The 15,137-nt window shown below is 34.1% G+C and overlaps 1 protein-coding gene across 3 annotated transcripts in view; it reads right to left on the reverse strand.

Annotated features, from left to right (window-relative positions):
* CHRM3 (cholinergic receptor muscarinic 3) overlaps nucleotides 1–15,137 on the reverse strand; it is a 263,909-nt gene that overhangs the window by 176,310 nt on the left and 72,462 nt on the right. For 2 of the 3 annotated variants that reach the window (XM_087718048.1, XM_087718049.1), the window contains exon 2: nucleotides 13,836–14,029. The exons of the other annotated variant lie outside the window; for it this stretch is intronic. The gene's annotated coding sequence lies outside the window, so the exon portion shown is untranslated. The remainder of the gene's footprint in view (nucleotides 1–13,835; nucleotides 14,030–15,137) is intronic. 3 annotated transcript variants of the gene reach the window in all.

The following is a 15,137-nucleotide window of genomic DNA, read 5'->3' on the forward strand; positions in this document are numbered from 1 at the left end:
TTCATTTGTCTAAACCAAAAGAACCTGAACAGTTCTAATCCAAAACATCTATATCCAAAACATCCTTACACTTCAGAAATGAAAATGCTAGCTGTGAATGCAGTTCCCACAGCAGTGCATAGAATCCCTTAATAGGACCCTATCTGTGAATCAGGGTTGTCTTAAGATAGTGACATCACAGGTCTATAACATTTCAACTGCTCCTAACATTATCCTTGTTCACAGGCATTTTCCTATACTAGAGAAAAACCAGAGAAACTTGGAACTATTGTATGAGAAGTAGTTTTTGCTTATGGCACCTTTAAACAACAATATGGGTTTTAAAACATTAAACAAATATTTCCATTGCAATACATAAAATCCATTAAATTTAACGTGAATAAGAGAATACAGAGATACTAGGAGGGCATTGCAGAAAAGGATCTCTTTTCCAAGCTTGAACAGAACTTTTACCTAGAAATTTTTTTCCAATATCTGAAATGCCTTTTCCCTACCAGCTTCCAAGGTGCTTTTCCCTCCCTGAAAGCAAAATAGGAATCAATGACATGAGTTCTATAGATCTACTAGATCCAAACTCTACCTAGTCCCCCAACTTGCCATTAATCAAGATGTAATCCATACCAGTCCTGATGCTGACATAAATTTATTCAGTTATGACTGATCTCAATAGAAGAGAACATGTTTATTTGTAAATTGGCCAGATTGTGGAAAGCAAAATAGATGGAGTCTTGCTTCAAATTAAGTTCAAGTTTGGTAAATTTATGGATGCACTCAGATAGCTCTATTTATCTATCCACTGCAATTTTTATTTTACTACTATATTCCTGGTGGTTTACAACTTTATAAAACAATGACTAAGAAAAAAAAGAATAAGACAAATAATATATATACAAATACAGTATGTAGGTATGTATTGGATATTCTTATACAGTTTTATATGTATGTATGTGTATACATACACAGATGCATATAAAACTGTATAAGAATATCCACACCCTATTGCTAAATATTAAAAGATATCCTGATTAGCCAGAATGTAGCTATTAAATTCCTAGAGAGGCAATCTGTATTAAGCTTATGCCAAAGAGTGGTTCCACAACAATGGCACACTGATACCAGAGTCTCTTCTGGAAGATACTCTCCCATCATCCTACTTACATAACACACACATCATGTTCAAGTAAATAGTAGATACAGACATCCTATATGATGCACCAAATCATACAGGGCTATATACATTACAATCTGCATTATAATTTGTATCTACAATTCAGTGGTGGGTTTGAAAAATTTTTAGAACCTCTTCTGTAGGTGTGGCCTGCTTCGTGGAAGTGGCTTGGCGGCTATGTGACTGGGTGGGAGTGGCTTGCCAGCCATGTGACTGGCAAGCCATGTGACTGGGTGGGCATGGCCAACTTGTAAAATGTGGTGAAACTCACTTAACAACACTCTTTCTTAGCAACCAAAATGTTGGCTCAGAAACTCTGGCATTTGAAGCACTCAAGTCTTAAAGCTGTCAAGTTACAAGATCCTTGTACCCCTATCCCTTTAGAAAAAAAACTTGACAGCTTTAAGACTTTAAGGTTTAGATAGGACTCTTAGAGATGGGTGGGGTGATTGGTGAGCCAGCCAATTAGTGAGCAGAGGGCAGGGCAAGCGTGGTGCGGACAGGCGGGGGGAGGGAGCTGGAACCGCTTCTATAGAAGAGGTTAGAACTGTCAGGAACCCACCCCTGCTACAATTCTACTGGCAGCCAAAACCTGTAACACCCTTCTAATGTGTAAATAGCAGCTTTCACTGCCAACACATAGATAGTTGCTTTTTCTGGCATAATACAGAAGTATTTGGCCATCCTCAGGGTTTATCTTCAATTAACCAATATAACCTACAGCTCTAAAATTCTACAGAAGTCTGGCTAACCTCAAAATCCAAACAAGGTTCATGAGGTGCTGGCATATGACATCTGGTGAAAAACAGGTAAGAATCATAACAGCAAATTCTGCCCCCATTTCATTTCTACCTTGGTAATTAATTGCATAGCATTCTGACAACAAGCAACATTGGTGTTATAATTAATTATTTAACTTTTTATTTTTTTAAAAAAATATTCATTTTTCCCTTCCAAACTTACAAATGCATATTTTAAAAAACTAAAAATAGCAGCATAAATTTAAAAACAATTAAAGAAAACTATCAGAAAATCAATTTAATCAAAAGCTTATTAGAAAAATAAATGTTTTCACACCATGAGAAAATGTATCTCAAGGGGAGATCACCTGTTTGGAGGCAAGGAATTCCATATACTATCCATTTCCCAAATCTATCATGCATGGCAATGGGCCTTAAGAGTGTGGCCCACACAAAATAAACAACTGGATAATGACCATCAGCATCTTCAGTTTTCAAATAGTGAGAAAAATGTTTCATTGCTTGTTTTTAAAACATGTTCTATTTTTGCATGGTATATTACCTGCAGGAAATTTCAGAATCACACTATAAACATTTAAACAAAGAAGTAAAATATTTGCAGCATTTGTCCAGAAGGGAATGTACTAATAAGCCTGACAAGCTAATAAAACAAAAACAAAAACTATCAACTCTTTCTTCATAAAGAACTTGGAACTCATGAAATAAGGCTAGATATGATAGAATAAGATGACAGAAATTTCCTGTTTTCCTTGCTTGAAGGGAAATTCTCATTGGCTTCAGAATTAGCATTTATTTGGATTTTTATTCAGTTATTATATAATTGATCGGGCAAGTTAGTGCTAAAAATCTTATGCCATACACATGTTCAGAAGCAATTGAAAAGGGAATTTAAGCCAAGTAGTTGCATAAGAAAAACATTTTGTTCCTGGCATAGTGTATAATAATAAACGCCAGAATAACTTCATTCGTGATGATAAAATGACAGCAATTATGAACTACGGTGCACTTCCTATAAAGTACTGGTAACCTCAACAACCCCCACACAATTGCAATTGTTAACAGACTTGTGCTATCTCATTTTATTTCTAAATAATTATATTTAATGAATGCAAAAAAGAATATGTAACTATCAAAATGCTTAATTCATTACCATTGATATTCATGTTTATAAATGCAAAAACTAGAGCAATAAATCAGTTTATTTGGTTTATTTCATTTACAAAAGTAATGAAAAGGTATTACGGTTAACAATATGTTCTGACAAATACCTACCACCTTTACTACTTTCAATGGCATGTTTACTCAATTACTATATTCCTAGAAACATGATAATTAATATTTATTTCTGACAAACTACACTTGATCTTAGCCAAAAAGCCAAGAAGAGATTAAAATGAGAATACATGAAATATCAGCATAATCTATTGCATAGCAAAGGAAACCAACAAGAAATTCTGCTCAGCTGCAAGCCAAAGACCAACAGAGAGTAAGCCCCTTCTTAAACAGTTAGACATTTAAAACAACATAAACTGCAATCACAAAATTTAGCAGAAGAGCTGTTTATTTGTATAGGGGAAAAAACATGGAGGTGGATCTGTCAGATAATTATTCCATAGAAATATATAATTCAAGTTGATTGGTAACTGTGCAATTCTTAAACATTTTTGTGATGATAATCTGACAGATCTATCTCGTGTTTTTCTGCTTGCACCTACATGGTAGAAATATAAATTAAGATAGACTCATGTTTGTCATAGTGACTCAAACTACTTCTAACACAACCAATTGTACATCAAGTTCTCTCAACACCAACCAGCTTGAAATCTTCAGTATCAGCAAGTCTACCATTGTTACTTTGAATAGGAAATTAGATAAAGTTACAGATAAAGGTCTCATGAACTCACAACCCAACATGTAATTAAAAACAATGAACTTTTTGAAATGACATAAAAACTAGAATTTTGTAACTGATACCTTTAAAAAAATTAACATTTTCTGTTGGGTGAGCTAATGCTCATCAACATTGTCTGGCTAAAAGGGGGAGAAAATAAGGCCATCAGTATCACTGGGACTAAAATATTGGACAGAAGTTGAAATGATGTACAAATAGCAATAGCACTTAGACTTACATACTGCTTCACAGTGCTTTACAGCTGTAACTAAGCTGTTTACAGAGACAGCATATTGCCCTCAACAATCTGGGTCCTCATTTTACTGACCTTGGAAGCATGGAACGCTGAGTCAAGCTTCAGCCAGTAAGAATCGAACTGCTGGCAGTCAGCAGAATTAGCCTGCAAGCAATACTGCATTCTAACCATTGCACGACCATTGTTCTTATTATCTCATTCATCTTTCCTTTACATGACTAACCTTAATTTCAATAACCATGAATCATTTTGATATTTTATCAGTACCATATTATTCCTTTTTCTCTAAGCATTTTTATTTAATATTCTTAACATGCAGAACAAAAGAATCTTTAAAGAAAAAAATAACAGTAATAAAAAATCAACTCAAGACAAATAATACAAACTAAAAAGAAAAGATCAATAGTCAGATGATTTACTAATATATACATTCAATACAAAACCAATACAAAGTTAATATAAAAAATTACAAAATCCTTTCCATAATAATCTGCATTGCTTCTTTTCTTGATTAGAAGAATTATTTCATTTTCCAAAACATAAATTACACATTTTACATTCCTTAACATCTAAAATTGTATTGTATTTCCAATTTCTCAGGACCACTGTTTTAGCCAACCCAGACTCATGGTTAACATAAGCATAACTCCTGATAAACAGATTCCAAAGAGTATATAGTTCAACATAATATTTCCATCTTCAATATTTAAAGACATCTCCATCAATCTACTTATATACATTAATACATTATTCCCAAAATATGCCAATGATCATATCATATGATCATATCATATGATTAGTGAACCCTCATTTATTTCACCTCCAAGAAAATCTGATATGCATTCTTACTAATATATACTTTGTTGAGTGTAGTCCACTCTAATTATTCTTAGAGTTATTAATGCTATTATTTTCAATTTTAATTTCATATGTGTTGATGGGGCATTATTGGAGACTCCAGTTCTTCAGTTCATATTTGAAATATCCCAGAAATGTCCACTAAAAACTTTGTAGAGAGAAGCATTTTGCACAAGAGCTGAGATGATGGATCTCTTAGACTTCCAAGACTTTTAATATCATACCCAGATTGCATTATTTGCATTAATGTATCCCACATAGTTTTTAATCCACTTTTACCCTTTTAGAAATACAAATAGATTATGATAATTGTGAGTTCAAATAACACTATAGTCAATTTAGTGTGAGTTGTAAATTAATATCAAATTACATTTAAAGCAAACCAAAAATCCAGTAAATGTAAGCTAACTTAGTCACCATTGAGGTTACCACATGTGTTAAATACACAACCAGAAACAAAATCTACAACTCTAGAAACAATTGTGCACTTTGGACTTTGCAAAACTTCAAGAGAGTGCTTGATTTGATGGGGCTTCAATTGACCACCCATCAAGGTAGATCCACAAATTAAAGAGCAGATTCATTTCAAGGCAGCTAATCCACTCAAGTAGCTTCAAAGCATGGGGTTTTACTAAAAAAAAAACTTTGCAGATTTGATGGCTTTCCTGCCACTACTAGGATTATTATAGCTAATATAATATGTTGCAATTTCATTTCCATACTGGAAAATACTGGGAATGGAATTTAATGTTGTAATATGCTCATCTGCTGATATAAATATCTATGTATGTATATTGTCTGAATTTATGAGGCAACCATGTAGCCAAAAATTTCTGTGTTTTAAACAAAAGTAAGTAATAACAATCATAAAACACACAAAGAAAAACTAGGTTAAAACCCCTTCATTAAAAGTCTACCACCACTATCCTGCTAAAAGAACAAGAAAAATAAAAATAGCCACTCACATCACACACTAAGGTGACCAGACATCCCGATTTCAGCGGGACAGTCATGCTTTATAACAATTTGTCCCGTGTCCCGGGGCATTTTTAAAAAGTCCCGATTTTCTGGCTTCATGTTGAAAGCCCAGTGGATTTGCTTAAGAAATCCTAACCGGGGCAAGACAAAAGACACTCTGTCCAACTAACCTCTCTCTCTGTCTTAGTACTTTCATTGAAGATATTAAAACGTTAAAGCAACAAAATGGACCCCCCCACCCCTTTTACCTCATTTTATAAGAAAAAATGACCAAGTACCATAGAGTTCCAGGAAATGCTTGGCTAGAGAAGCCGCGAGTGTTACTTCCTGGATTTTCTGGAGGGGAGGGGCACGGAGGTTGGAGGTCGGCTCGTGTGGAAAAAATGGTGGCAAAGTTTCTTTGAAAAATATTTCCCTGACTAATTTCACCATTTTAATTTACTCAGTTTTTTGTATTAACATCTATATCATTCTGGATTGACTTGGAGTGCTCACTTGTGCCTGCTGGTAAGTGAACTGGGTTTTTTTCTTTTATTTTTTAATGTACTTTAAAATAATATTTTGTTTATTGTGCATAGGATTTTTTTAAAGTTTTATTCTGTGTGGATTCTTTTTTTAAATTGTCTTAGACTATTTAAAAAAAGATTCTATCCAAAATACAAAATACCAGCTGCAGTTATTCACTTAAGAACTGTGGCAAGAAAAGTGGTATAGTGACCAAAGTTACAATGGCATTGAAAAAAGTGACTGATTACCATTTTTCACACTTAGCAACCATTTTCACACTTAGCGACTGTTGCAGCATCCTCATGGTCATGTGATCAAAATTTTGATGTTTGGCAAGAGTTACAATTTATATTTGTAAATTGTAGTTATGTTGAAATAAAAAAAAATTACTATACTATTTTTATCTCGGGAGAGAGATTGTTCTATGAGTGAGACACCATGACAGAGAAGACATGCTTCTTTGAGCCCACTAGATGACAATGCCTCACTGGGGAGCAGGAGCAAGACTTCTCTTCCAGGCCTAGTGGGAAGAACAGAAATCATTGGGGAGAAGCTGTCACTCCAAAAGCTATGCCCCGTTCAATATAGGACTTTAAAGATGACAGCCAGCATGTTAAATGGCACTGGGGATCCTACTGGGAGCCACTGCAAGCGGTATTATGTGGACACACTGCAGTCCATCCAACACTGCACATACCACTACATTCTGGGCCAACTGAAGCCTCTTCCCAGTTGGGAAATGTTTAAAGCATGAGTGATGGACCCAAAATGTTATTTACAATCTGTTCCCAAGTTACCACTGCTGGTCGACCTCCACAGTCACATGATTCCATTTTTGGCACTTGGCAATTAGGTTTGCATTTATGACCAGTTACAACATCACTCTGTCACGCGATCCTATTTTGTGAAGGTTTTTTATTTTATTTTGCAATTTTCTGCCAAAAACATACACATTGGATAAAATGGGTTTACACTTGCCACCATATGGTTTGCTTAACAACCACAGTGACTTGTTTAATTACTATTGTAAAAATGGTCATACAATTGAGTTTGGTGGCACCTCGACTTACAACTACAACAATTTACAACCAAAATTCAGGTTCCAATTGTCGAGGAGTATCTGTATTACTCTTTTGCATTGGCCTCTTTCTGTGTGGAATTATACGTCAGTCTAAGAATCAGATTCTGCCACCACTGCGGTTAACTAATATAAAGTATTGTCAGGAAGCCACAATCTGATGCACCTGCCTATTTGTAATTTAACCATCTTGGCACTGTTCAAAGCCAGAGGCAAATCAATGGTAATTTTTCTGAGTAGATGTCAAACTTTGCCAAGGTACACCAAACAATCCTACTAAATACTATGATAAGTGAATCTTTCTCAAAAGAGCCAAGCTTGCCAACCAGTTAGATCAGATCTGCTGGTACCCAGAAAATCTTGTGATTGGAAACAGCACATAATCCGTAAGGGCAAATCATTTGATCCCAGGCATTTCTTTTAGAAAAGCAAAATGAAAAAAAATGTTTATATCCAAGTTTTAATTTATTTTATTGATGTTTGCATTTAGGTATCTATGAATAACTGCCTTCTCAGATTTCTTTTGCCAATACCTTACAGTTAAAAATTTTACATTCCGAAAAGAAATATCCACATTGATGAGTCATTTATTGTACTTAATTAAAGGAATAAAAAGGAATACTTCATAGAAGGTAATGAAAATGGTCATTGAATGCCTTACTCTTTATATTATTCTGTGTTCCTTCCTTCTGCAAATTGCTTTGTTACTTTGGACTTGGATTTTGAGTTCTGCATAACAATAGTATACCCACCATCTCATCCAAGGTGTCACAATTCTCACACCTTACATTGCAGGCTGGTTATCAACAGAAAGTTTAAAACTATTAAATACTCATAGATTCAAGCTTCTCACTATAGGCACACTATATTTTCAGTATTTAAAGTCAAGTGTAGGCCTGCCCATGATTTCTCTATGCACACTACTGAAGAACTTTAACTAATATTAAGTAAAAGGAATTGTTAGCTTTTGAAGACATACTAGTTTAGGGATCTTACAGTCTTACAGTAATGAACATAATTAGTATACTTATAACTCTATTGCTTTTGAGCCCAACAAATATTATGTAATGTATGAACTTTTATTAAAATAATTAAGAATAAACAAATAATTGCTCTGACATCAAAAACTCAACCTATCCTAGAGTAGAACATAAAAATAATACAATAATAGCGAAGTAAATGTTTTGAAAGACATTATACTCAAGAAGTAAAGTAGCAACATAAAATGTACTAGGATTAATTCTGACTATTAAAAAAAGTACTAAGTTGCATATTTGCACTTCAGTGAGCTTAATTCATTCATTTTTTTTATTCATTTCTTGATCTGCTCATCAACATTTTATCTTCATTTTAGTCTCACAGAATCATGGTTTCATTTTTGATCACTTGAGCTATTTTTATGAACCGTTTTTCATTTTATATTAGCATACGTAAAAGGTAGCAAGTAAAAAGCTATTTCTAAATGGATTAGAGAATGTACCATTTGAAGTAACTTCACTGGATTGTGTATTAATGTTTTTCTACATTTGCCATGCAAGTCAAGGGCAAGTGCTATAATTCCCTATTGGGATCAAAATAAATTGTTTCCAAATACTATAATATACATAAAAAGAAAACTGGTTTTTTTCTGCAAATCTGAAAATTCAATTCATAGCAGCATAAAATAGATTCTGGCAAAGCAAGTTTCCGTGCTATTCATTGTCTTTCTTTCCAACAGAGGAATTAAATGTGTTTCCTGGACTTTGTTCCCTGCTCTGTTTCCCAAGAAAAAGGATGGTACAGAATGAACTTTTCCTGTGGGCACTAGAGTGCTTTACTTCACTAAATTGGTCAACTGGATGATTAATGAACGGTACTGATCTACAGCATGTAGTTCATTCTAGGTCAGAATAGTATTAGAGAGTCTGTAAATTAAGGATATTGAATTTTTTAACGGGAGTGCTAATCTGTCTATTGCTCTCACGTTTAGCTTTGAAAATATTTTTTAACTTTAACAAGATTAACTGTACTAATTTATATCCCATTCAAAGGGTAATTTAGCAAATGAGCCATGGCTGTATTTTTATGTTTATATCTCTTTATATAATCGTATTAGTCCTCATTTTTGTAAACCACTTGAAATAATTACTGAAATGTATACGGTTTTAAATAAATATAGAATAAAAAGAATCAACAATTCCAAAAATAAAAACTAAGAGGTTCATATGGCTGCCAGCTTGTGGAAGAAACAGTCTAAGAAAAGAAATCAGAAATTCATGTCATGCCACACAGGAAAGAGAGAAACTACTTAGGAAAAGTTGCCAGCTAGCCTGATTCTAAGTTATTTCCCGTATTTTGGGGACATCGAAGAAAATACTGGCTGTGACACTCAGCAATTTATTTCTGTTAGGCTGCCTATAGAAAAATGATAGAAGTGGCATTCTGAACAAGAATGAGAATTACAAACAAAAACAAATGGCACATGTAAACAATTATAGGTAAGTGTAATAATATGATTCAAGGCAATCTTTAATTGCACAAGAAATGTCTTAATAATTACTATTTTAATACATTTTTATTCCCCATCACTTGTCCCATGGATTTCAAACTGGCATAATAGAGCCTCCCACCAGCAGTTTATCCTCAAAAGCGTCCTGTGAGCCACTGTAGGCTGGGAGAAAGCAGCTGGTCCAGCATAACCAGTAAGCTTTTATAGCTGAACAGATATACCCTATTGTTGCTAAGTAACTGAGCTCCCTCCCACTGAGCATGTGACTGTTGGGAAGGAGACAATTCAAGAAACTGCATTTTATCCATTTTGTGGAAAAATATTATGCTTATTTTTCTACATCACAATTAGCACATCCACTGCAATCCCAAATAATGACTTCCTTCTACAACAGCAACAATAACAAAATTGGAATTCCTTATATTATTGGTGATAAACAATATTTATTTTTCTCTTCAGGGGCCATGGCATTCCCCCCACCACCACTATGTATAAGTCTCTTCCCCCCTGCTGATATAATTAGCTATTTTAAAAAATATGCAAGTTTCAAGATAATGTCAACATTTTTTTCAAAATCAAAAGAAAAAAAATATTTCTAAAGGTTATACTTTCAAAAAACAACATAATCAGAAATCCATCAAAGCTATGACCTCAGTGCTAGACAGTTAAATGACAGAAACTTCCAAACAGTAAAAAAAAGAAAAGAAAAGAAAAAGAAAGTGTACTATATATAGCATGAAATTCATAATATAATCAAGATTAATTAAGTGTAAGGCTGCCTAAGCAGCCTTAGTCTTGGCCACTTGACTAGATAGATGTTTATCTTGAACACAGTTATGAAAACTGGGTCATTAAGAAACAGGCAGTTGAAAAAGAGCCTTAGAAAACATCTAAGCTGGAACAGAATAACAATCTGCCAAAAATATTCTTGACATGTAAAACTTTATTATCATATTTACAAGTATATTTAGTATTTAAAATAATTGACTGGAACATAATTTTCATGAACAAGGTTTTTTTTAAATTCCATGTCAGCGACCTCCACATTTCTTTCCCAGTTTCTGAGCATGGCACAACTGAGTTGGAGTATTTTCTTTTCCATAAAAAAGAAATGAATTTGTCAGCGGTACAGCATTTACAACTGTTTTTCAGATTTGCCTCAAAAAATAATAATGCTCAAAATTATGTTGCAAAGGAACTGATGTCTTAGAGAAACAGCTAACAAGCCACAATTTTTGGTGACTGATACACATTGAAAAATGAGGACTATGAATGTGATGTGTAAGAAGATGCAACAGAAATGAACATGAACTGGTATCTGAAAAGTGACACAATCAAGATGGGCCCTAGAGAAAGGCTTGTTTATTGAATGCTTAATTAATATGGATGCTATTTTTCAGTACAGTGTTACCAACTCAAATGGCCCATTTGAAAGATTATATGTCAATAAGGCTGGCTGTAGCATAAGCAAGGTATTAAGGAAGACATGGGCACACGTGAAAACCTGGTGATTTCACTATCTGCTAGAATTCAATCCACAATCATTAAACCTACGTTTCAAATAATTAACAATAAACACATTTTGTCCTATATATAAAACTAATAGCAATATAGCCACTGCCATCTTCAGCATTCTGTTTTGCTTTCATGTTTATATGAGGTCATCAAGTGTTAGTTACAGAAAGACAAATGAATGGCAAATATTTAGAGATGCACCATTGTTTACATATACAATTTGAAATGTTTATATTTTAAATTGACACATAGAACTATAGTATTTAAAATATTTCTTTTTTCATTTTTTTATTTTATTCAAAATGTTAAAAACACATTTTTTTAAAAAAGGAAACAAATTACAAGAAGAAAGCAAAATTAACCAAGACATTAAAAATTGTTTGTAAAAATGGGAAGATGATAAATTCTTGTCCTGCCTTAGGCACAATGCCAGCTGAATGACCTTGGGCCAGTCATTATTTCAGCCCTAGGAAGAAGGCAATGGCAAGGTGTTTTTGAAAATGTTGACTAGAAAATTGCAGATACTTGTCCAGGGAGCCATCATATATCAAGACCGATTTGAAGCCACAAATATTCTACATAATGCTAAAAGTCTCATGATTGTGACCTTGCACTGGATAAAACAATGCATTAAAGGGCAACAATTTTGAAACAAGGTGCCTCAAATGTCCAAAATCCAGAACCCATGACTCCTGAAGGAATGAAATTTGTTAAAGTTTTGGCTGATTCAGTATTATTGACTGCTGTTACATAACTGCTGCAGTCATGTAATTTCAATTTTCAATGTTCATGACAATTTCTAGTCAGTTCTACAATTTCTTGCTCTCGCCCCTACCTAGTAGTAGCCATTTATCTGCTGCTGAGAAAGAAAGGGAAGGGAAGAGAGATCTTCAATGCTTCCTGCCAGATTCCTATAAGGAAAATAAATGGCAAAGGCAGCAGGAAATCAGAAGTCACTCCTACTCTCACAGCTTTTTTGCCCAACCTTGGTCAATCTCTTTCTCTGTTTAGATATTGAAATACTTCTGAAACATTGTGCCAATGGGGCACAGATTATCTAGCATATTGTAGCATTTTCTACAACTGTATGGAGTTGGTCACTCTGTTTAATCTGAAAAGTCCAACAATTTATATAGATAATTTGCTTTTTCAAATAATACGATTCTATTGCATTTTGTCAAAAATAAAGTTGCTTGATGTATGACCACAATAGATCCAGGAATTTTCATCGTAAGTCATGGTTGTCACAAATCAAGACACCCACATGATGAGATCCAATTTTACAACCTTTTTGTGCTGGTCATTAAGTTAACACTGTGGTTGTTAAGTGAATCAATACATTCTATAAGAGTTTTTTTGACATAAATCATTAAAAAACCTGGAAACTGGTAAAAAACAAATCATAAAACATGGTCATGTGATCACTGAACGCTGCAACTAGCCATAAATGTTAGCCAATTGCCAAGCACTCAAAATGCAGTCATGTGATTGTGAGAAGAATTTTTTTGGGGGGGATCTCTGGAATAGAGTTAAAAGTAGTTTTGGGTGGGGTCCATTGCAACTTTGAATGGTTGCTAGGCAATTGATCATAAGCTGAGGACTTCCTGTACTGATGATAAACCCATATACCAACATTTTGTTTTACAAATTCCAAATAACTCTAATTCAGTAAGCTTAACAGACACTGCAGTTTACTGTTTCATCTCTTAGTTTGGAGCCCACATCTGCAAATTATGAAGGATGTCATTTTGTGACAATACTAACAAGATCAGTATTGCAGTATTCTAAAGGCACAATCAAAATATAGTCTCATAAATTATTATTATTTTATTTGGTGTAAATAGTTGCATGATCTCATCATTCAGAAAGAGTTCTTATTCATCTAGCAATCAGGATCAAGGTGATTCATCTCTGACAATTTGCTTCTTGAATAAGCATTTTCAGAAATTTTCTATAAAGAACAGGCATGTATGTGAGATGGGTAGATACATGAAACAAATAAACAAGCACATAATATCTGAGAATGATTCAGTTTTATAGAAGGGAGAAGAATGGAAGTATAATGAAGATAAAGAAAAGGAAAGAGGAAACTAATTATCCCACGCTAACAAAGTGATATTATTGTTTGTCTCAATAAATCCTATTTTATTTGTATTTTAGAGTGATTTGAAAAAGTTTTGTTTATAAAATATTTTGTTCAGTCAAAAAATAGTTTGCATTTCATATACTCTAGCAGAACACGCAACAACTCTGATTTATTTGGTGCTCTTTCCAGAATCTGTTCACCAAAACTGAGAAACCTACTTACTTCTAACAGTTTAATAAAAAAACTTACCATCATAAGTAAAAAGAAAAGACCTGGTAGCCAGGGAATGAATGTAGAATTTCACTGCCAAGTTAAGTACTGCATCATTTTTGCAAGAAGCCATCCAAGTATTTAAGACTGAGAATGAAGAAACAAACAATGGGGGTCATCAGGATCAGAGAAGCCATTTTCTTTTAATCATTTTCTTTCTTTTCTTGGCACACCTATATAAAAAAAGAAGCATACAGATTTCAGCTGTATGACAGATATAATTGTTAAATCCATTACAATGTAATATATGTAATGTTTGGCTTTTTATTTTTACTTTCACAACTGTAATCAAGATCTTTCGGTTTTGATGTTTCTATCCCCTTTTTCATTTACTGTATACTTCTACATTTAGATATCTAATATTGACTTCTCAGATTTCGCCCTTCAATGTGGATACAGAACTTCTTTACAGTCCTGAATTATAAGGAGGAATTATTTCAGTTTTAAATGTGGTATCCTTTAGGCAGCAGAGACCTGTGATTCAAATGAATTTGTTAATCAGGTTCATCTGTCTTACACATTGGAACAAAAATCAAAACACTAAATACAAGCTGGGCGGAAATGATCTTGTAGATGACCCTCTCTCTGTAAAGGATCTTGGAGTACTCATCTCAAATGATCTAAGCACCAGAGCTCACTGTAACAGCATTGCCAAAAAGGCATTAAGGCATTAAGAGTTGTTAACCTAATTTTGCAAAACTTCTCCTCTGGTAACATTGTATTGCTAACTAGGGCATACAAAACCTTTGCCAGACCAACTCTTGAATACAGCTCATCTGCCTGGAATCCATACTGTATATCGGACATCATTGAGCGGGTTCAGAGGGATTTCACAAGAAGAGTACTCCACTCCTCTCCTCACAATAGAATTCCCTATGCCACCAGGCTTGAAATTTTGGGCTTCGACAATCTGGAACTGTGCTGCCTGCGGTCTGATCTAAGCATAGTTCACAAAATTGTCTGCTACAATGACTTCTTCAACTTCAATCACAATAATACATAGGCAAACAATTGATACAAACTCAAGGTAAACCACTTCAAACTTGATTGCAGAAAATACGACTTCAGCAACAGAGTGGTCAATGCCTGGAATGCTCTACCTGACTCCATTATTACAGCCTCAAAACCTCACAGATTCAATCTCAAACTGTCTACCATGGACTTCACCCATTCCTAAGAGGTCCATAAAGGGGCATGCATAAGCGCACTAGCGTGCCTACCATCCCTGTCTTACTGTCCTCATTTTTCTGTATTTACTTCCTTTGTTCATGTTTATGTTCA

Source organism: Thamnophis sirtalis, unplaced genomic scaffold (genome assembly GCF_051295495.1).
Source record: "Thamnophis sirtalis isolate CommonGarterSnake01/CBP01778 unplaced genomic scaffold, rThaSir2_p1.2 scaffold_6, whole genome shotgun sequence".
Classification (NCBI taxonomy): Eukaryota; Metazoa; Chordata; class Lepidosauria; order Squamata; family Natricidae; genus Thamnophis; species Thamnophis sirtalis.